This window comes from Marmota flaviventris, chromosome 12, assembly GCF_047511675.1.
Source record: "Marmota flaviventris isolate mMarFla1 chromosome 12, mMarFla1.hap1, whole genome shotgun sequence".
NCBI classification, from domain to species: Eukaryota; Metazoa; Chordata; class Mammalia; order Rodentia; family Sciuridae; genus Marmota; species Marmota flaviventris.
The window spans coordinates 39725801-39732342 of record NC_092509.1 but is presented as its reverse complement, the minus strand read 5'-3'; positions in this window follow the sequence as shown (position 1 = coordinate 39732342).

Sequence of the window (6542 nt, the reverse complement as noted above, 5' to 3'; positions counted from 1 at the left end):
TTTGAAAAATGTTTTTACTTTCATTCCTTTTTCACTTTGAATTCTTTCTAGTGTTCTGTTTTCCTTAAAAAAAAATTAATCCGTGGAGTCTTTGAAGGATATCCTTTAAAGAAAATCCTTGTGATTATAAAGTGAAAAATATGCTAGACAAACAAATATCACACTTAGTATATCTAAGTACTATTTTGTAGTATGTGTTATTTTGGTCCCATTGTGTAAATCAAAACTATAAGAAATTACCCATCTTTGAAAGAATAATTGCACTGTAATTGCTTAGATATTTATAATGTACTATCTAGATAATATGAAATAAGACAAAAGTAAACCCATCATCCTCCTATTTCACAATAGTTCTTTGATTCACAAGTTTCTTAGGAAAAGAAAGAAATTGCCCTGGATCATCCATGGAAAGTTCTGACGTGGAAGAGGGCCTAGACTCTGTTGCTAGGTGGCGGCTGGCCTGGGTTCTAGTTCCACCTCTGTCACTGACATGCCCAGTGTCCCTGGCCAATCTTTTAACTCTCTCATGCTTCAATATCCTCATTTGTAAAACAGGGACAATGGCAGAATGTATCTCATGGGTTATAATGAGGATTAAGTGAGTTGGTCTATGCTCGGGACACAATTATATGGCATGTTGTATGAGAGAATCATCAGTTATTCACATCTTTTGAGGTCTAATTGCAATATTTTGTATTTCTGAAATTAGTTTTGGATAAATGTTGTATATCATATAGAATACATTAAGTGCTGAAGGAGCAAAAATGTTAGAACAGGAGAAAGAGAGAGAGAGATGCAGTTTGGCAGGAAGCCAGGTTCCCATTTGTAGCTTATTTCTGTAACATTTCCATAAACTTCCCTGGAGTACAATGAAAAACTGTGTAAAGTGATCCTGCTGGTTTTGAATGAACCCACAGCACAAGGGAATTCTCACAGTAAAACTGAAGAGGCTGGTGAAGAATGTTCGGCTACTTTTCCCTCACAAGGATGAATGCAGGAACATGTGGGCATATCATTTTTTGCATATTTTAACATTGCCCTCAGACATTAGACAATTTTTTCTAAACATTTTCCAGGGTAATGGCAAACGTGGCTATGCTTTATATTGTACTTAGCTGCATGTAAACCTGATATTTAGAAGGAACAGCCTCTTATTGAATTAGAGAGAACAAACTGACAGAAGGTGCTTTTTGATGAATATAATAATGTTTGCAGGGCATGTGTAGGTGCCACAAAGCGTAATTTTAGAGAAAAAATGTATACTTTTTGACTTAATAGTCATCAATAGACTTAATAGTTAAACATAAAATTCCAAATTTGGAGTTGCTTTTCCATTTTAAATAGCATTTGAAGCAAAGGTGTAGAAAACATACTAAAAAACTGAATGCATTCATTATATAGAATCATGTAAAAGCATCCTGAGAAAAATCTCATCATATATACTTAAACTTGTATTATACAACTTAAAAAAATCTAGATATATCCTTCATTTTTTAATCTCAGAGACAAATCTGCTATCATCACTTTGAGTTTTTACATCTTCATAGAAGACTTGTGAAAAACACAGATTTCAATAAGATAGAACACAAAGTGTTTGTATTAAAAAATAGAAAATAGGTATCATTCATCAAGCTGAAATGCAGTGGCTGTCTGTGACAGACATTAAGACTATTTCTGGATAATATGATCCTTCCCGGTTTTGTTGTGCCAAATAAGACTGGAAACCTATGCCCCTTACTCAGAGGACATTTTCATTTTTATTTTTTTAATTTAATTAATTTATTTTAATTAGGTATATATGGCAGCAGAATGCATTTTGATTCATTGTACACAACTGAAGCACAACTTTTCATTTCTCTGGTTGTACACAATGTAGCATTGCACCATATGTGCAGTCATACAGGTAATGATGTCCATCTCATTCCACCATCTTTCCTGTCCCCATTCCCCCTTTCCACCCTCCCCTCCCCTTTCTGCCATCAAAACTACTTCTTTTTTCCCATACTCCCCACCCCATTATGAATCAGTATTCAGCCTTTGATTTTTTTTGGATTGGCTTAGTTCACTTAGTATGATATTCTCCAACTCCATGCATTTGCCTGCAAATGCCATTATTTTATTTTATTTTAATGCTGAGTAACATTCTAATATATATATATATATATATATATATATATATATATATATATGTATGTATATATATATATATATATATATATATATATATATATATATATCACAGTTTCTTTATCCATTCATCTCTTAAAGGGCATCTAGGTTGCTTCCATACATCAGCTATTGTGAATTGAGTTGCTATAAATATTGATGTGGCTGTGTTACTATAGTATGCTGATTTTAAGTTCTTTGTGTATAGACCGAGGAGTGGGATATATGGGTCAAATGATGGTTCCATTCCAACTTTTCTAAGGAATTGCCATACTGCTTTCCAGATTGGTTGCACCAATTTACAGTCCCACCAGCAATGTATGAGTGCGCCTTTCCCTCCACATCCTTGCCAACACTTATTGTTGTCTATATTCTTATATCTGCCATTATGACTGACATGAGATGAAACCTTAGAATAGTTTTGATTTGCATTTCTCTCATTGCTAGAGATGTTGAATCTCAGAGGGCATTTTAAGGTTGTAAATTTCTACTCCAATTTTTTCTAGATGTGGAAAATTAAATGATGAATAGGATTCTCACATCTTATCTCATGCTATTTTCTCTAGAAATTTGCATGATAAACTTCACCTTCAAGATGGAAATCTCTCCTGGTGAAACTTCTGATAAGTGGATTTGTACTTATTTGAGCAATTTAGGAAACACCATAGTTGTTTAAAGTATACCAATATAAAAACCTTACTACAACTACATGCAATTTTTAGGAAGAAAATACAGCTTCAGTGTTTTTAACACCATTCAAACATTGTAGTCCATTTGCAATACAAATTGAACTACACAATTGAATACAAGGGGGATAAATAAGGTAAATTTTTTTGTTTTCATGTAGTCAAGTATAAGAAGACTTTTACTGGGTATCAGTTTGATAGTCATAAGACATAACTAGGAAAGGAGCTCATTGGAAATGCTCACCCTGATTTTTCTGAATCAAAATTTGTGTTTCATGAAATTTCCCTTCTCTCTCCCTTTCCCTCCCACCTCTCATCCCTGTTAAATGTTAATCTTCTTCTCCTGCTCTTCGTCCCTACTCTGATCTTAATTACTCTCCTTATATCAAAGAAGACATTTGGCATTTGTTTTTTAAGGATTGGCTAGCTTCACTTAGCATAATCTGCTCTAATGCCATCCATTTCCCTGCAAATTCTATGATTTTGTCATTTTTTAATGCAGAGTAATACTCCATTGTGTATAAATGCCACATTTTTTTTATCCATTCCTCTATTGAAGGGCATCTAGGTTGGTTCCACAGTCTAGCTATTGTGAATTGTGCTGCTATGAACATCGATGTAGCAGTGTCCCTGTAGCATGCTCTTTTTAGGTCTTTAGGGAATAGACCAAGAAGGGGAATAGCTGGGTCAAATGGTGGCTCCATTCCCAGCTTTCCAAGAAATCTCCATACTGCTTTCCAAATTGGCTGCACCAATCTGCAGTCCCACCAGCAATGTACAAGTGTACCCTTTTCCCCACATCCTCGCCAGCACTTGTTGTTGTTTGACTTCATAATGGCTGCCAATCTTACTGGAGTGAGATGGTATCTTAGGGTGGTTTTGATTTGCATTTCTCTGACTGCTAGAGATGGTGAGCATTTTTTTCATGTACTTGTTGATTGATTGTATGTCCTCCTCTGAGAAGTGTCTGTTCAGGTCCTTGGCCCATTTGATGATTGGGTTATTTGTTATCTTATTGTTTAATTTTTTGAGTTCTTTGTATACTTTGGATATTAGGGCTCTATCTGAAGTGTGAGGAGTAAAGATTTGTTCCCAGGGTGTAGGCTCCCTATTTACCTCTCTTATTGTTTCTTTTGCTGAGAAAAAACTTTTTAGTTTGAGTAAGTCCCATTTGTTGATTCTAGTTATTAACTTTTGTGCTATAGGTTATACAGTGGAGGGGGTAGAGAGAGAGGAGGGGAGGGTGGGGAGGGGGGATGGTGGAGGATGGGAAACGCAGCGGAGCACAGCAGACACTAGTATGGCAATATGTAAATCAATGGATGTGTAACTGATGTGATTCTGCAATCTGTGTATGGGGTGAAGGTGGGAGTTCATAACCCACTTGAATCAAAGTGTGGAATATGATATGTCAAGAAATTTGTAATGTTTTGAACAACCAACAATAAAAAATTAAAAAAAAAATTGTTTTTCAGCAAGACCCCAACTAAAATTGGCACCTAAAAGATTTGTATGGTGTATACAATAAATGTGCTCAATAAATCTGTCGATTTACTTGATGATTACATAAATACATGATTCTTTAGGAAGTTTCCCATTAAGAAAACTTGGAATAAAATAGTAACAGCAACTTGCTTTCATAAAATCTTCTATTCAGTGCATAAAACCTGGCATTGCAACCTAAGGTGACCTCTGTGGGTATAATGTTAATTCCCATGGAAAAAGGTAAAGTACTGAAAGTAGTCTCATGAATGAAACAGGATTTCTTTCTGGTTCTGAAACTGAAATGATTGTATAATGATTCTGAAAGGAGAGAGAGGGAGAGAGAGAGAGAGAGAGAGAGAGAGAGAGAGAGAGAGAGAGAGATGGAAGGAAGGGAAGAAAGAAAGGAAAAAGAAAGGAAAAAAAGAAAGAAAGGGAATGAATTAATCCTCGATGGCTTTAAGAGCTATCTCAAAGAGTGATGTTTGAATTTTCATCTTATTGTTGTTAGATCAGTGAACTTTGGTGACTTTTTAGCAATAACTTTTCTGGTATAAATCATAATAAATTCTTAAGGTAGGATGTCTGGATAATGATCAATGCAGCAAATGAATATTAACATACCATAATGACCTGCAATTTGAAATAACACTACCAAATCTCTAGCAAGGCACAGCTCTGAGTAGCTTTTCTTATGGGCAGGAAAGTATGAACTGTGTGCACCAATGAAGAATTCCTCTTCCAACTCTTTGACACATAGCCAAAGTAGGGGTGCAGTCTGTTTGTAGAGCAGAACACAAGCAAACTGGCCCCTGTTGGAGTCAGACCCTAGCCCGGGCCTCATTGGCACAGGGACACATAGCCTTGCTCTCTGGCTACAGTGTGTGCCAAGAAAGGATTTATCCTACTATGCAGAGGTGAGGAACATAGCCAGTCTGTAAAATGGAAAATGTAAGACAGTATGCTCAACTAAACATCCTGCTTATATGAGCATCATTATCCTTGTAAATCATAGAAACAGTCAATATTTCTCAAGGAAACATAATAAATTCACCAAGCTGCATCATATGGCATGATAAAATCCTGTGGTTAAGAATAGTTATTGATTCTGTAATAACTAAAATGATTCTGAAAAAGTCTGCTTTTATGTTTTAACAGTTTAAGCATTTTTTTCTTTCTACAACAATTATTTTACCCTACAGTAATTGTCTTATTTAAAAATACAGATTGTTTAGTGGTCATCACAGGCTCGTGGGTATGGGAGGCTGAAGAGAGGTTGGCCAATGGGTACAAAGTCAGCTAGGAAGAAAAAATTCTAGTGTTCTATTGCACAATAGGGAGACTCTAATTAACAATAATGTATAGCATTTCAAGATAGCTAGAAGAGAGTACTTTGAATATTCCATCACAAATAAATGATAACTATTTGAAGTGATAGACATACTAATTATTCTGATTTGATCATGACACAATATATACAGATGTTAAATAATTATGTTCATTAATTTTTTTAATTAAAAACATTGATTGTCAGGAGAATCAAATAAAATTATTATACAATCGTGCCATGAGTTTTCTTAGGTCGATGATCCAAAAACTATTAAAGTGTTTATAGAGAAGAGAGTAAAAAATTATCTTCTGGACATGAAGAAAAATAAAAATTAAAACAAAACACATAGAGCATACGACCTAGATGCTTATCAGTGTGTAGCTGCTGAATAAAATGAAATATTTAATTTTGAATTTGATTCCCACAATAAGATGTGGCTGTCTATCATATCACTAACACCACCACTTTTATTTTGTATATATTTTTGTTTTCACATTGAAAAATTGTTCATCTCTATAACATCCTTTGACAGGACTATCATTACTATTTCAACTTTTCTGGTGTAGAAAACTAAGACTCAGTACTTTTATAACAACAAGTTGACTATATAAATTAATTTCCTTAACTGTAATGCTATATAGGTCTTTTAAAACATTTTTTATGACTGTAGGATTTTTATTCGAAAATAAACATACTAAAATGTACTTTTATTTCCAATTCACTGAATATGATAAAAATGACATAAATAAATTCTCTGTCACAACAAAATTCAGTTTATCAATGGATAATCAGCATTGTAATATTCATATTCATGACTATTAATAAATAGGTACACTTCGGAAATCTCTCATTTGGGTCAATAAAAATTGAGGGTTTAT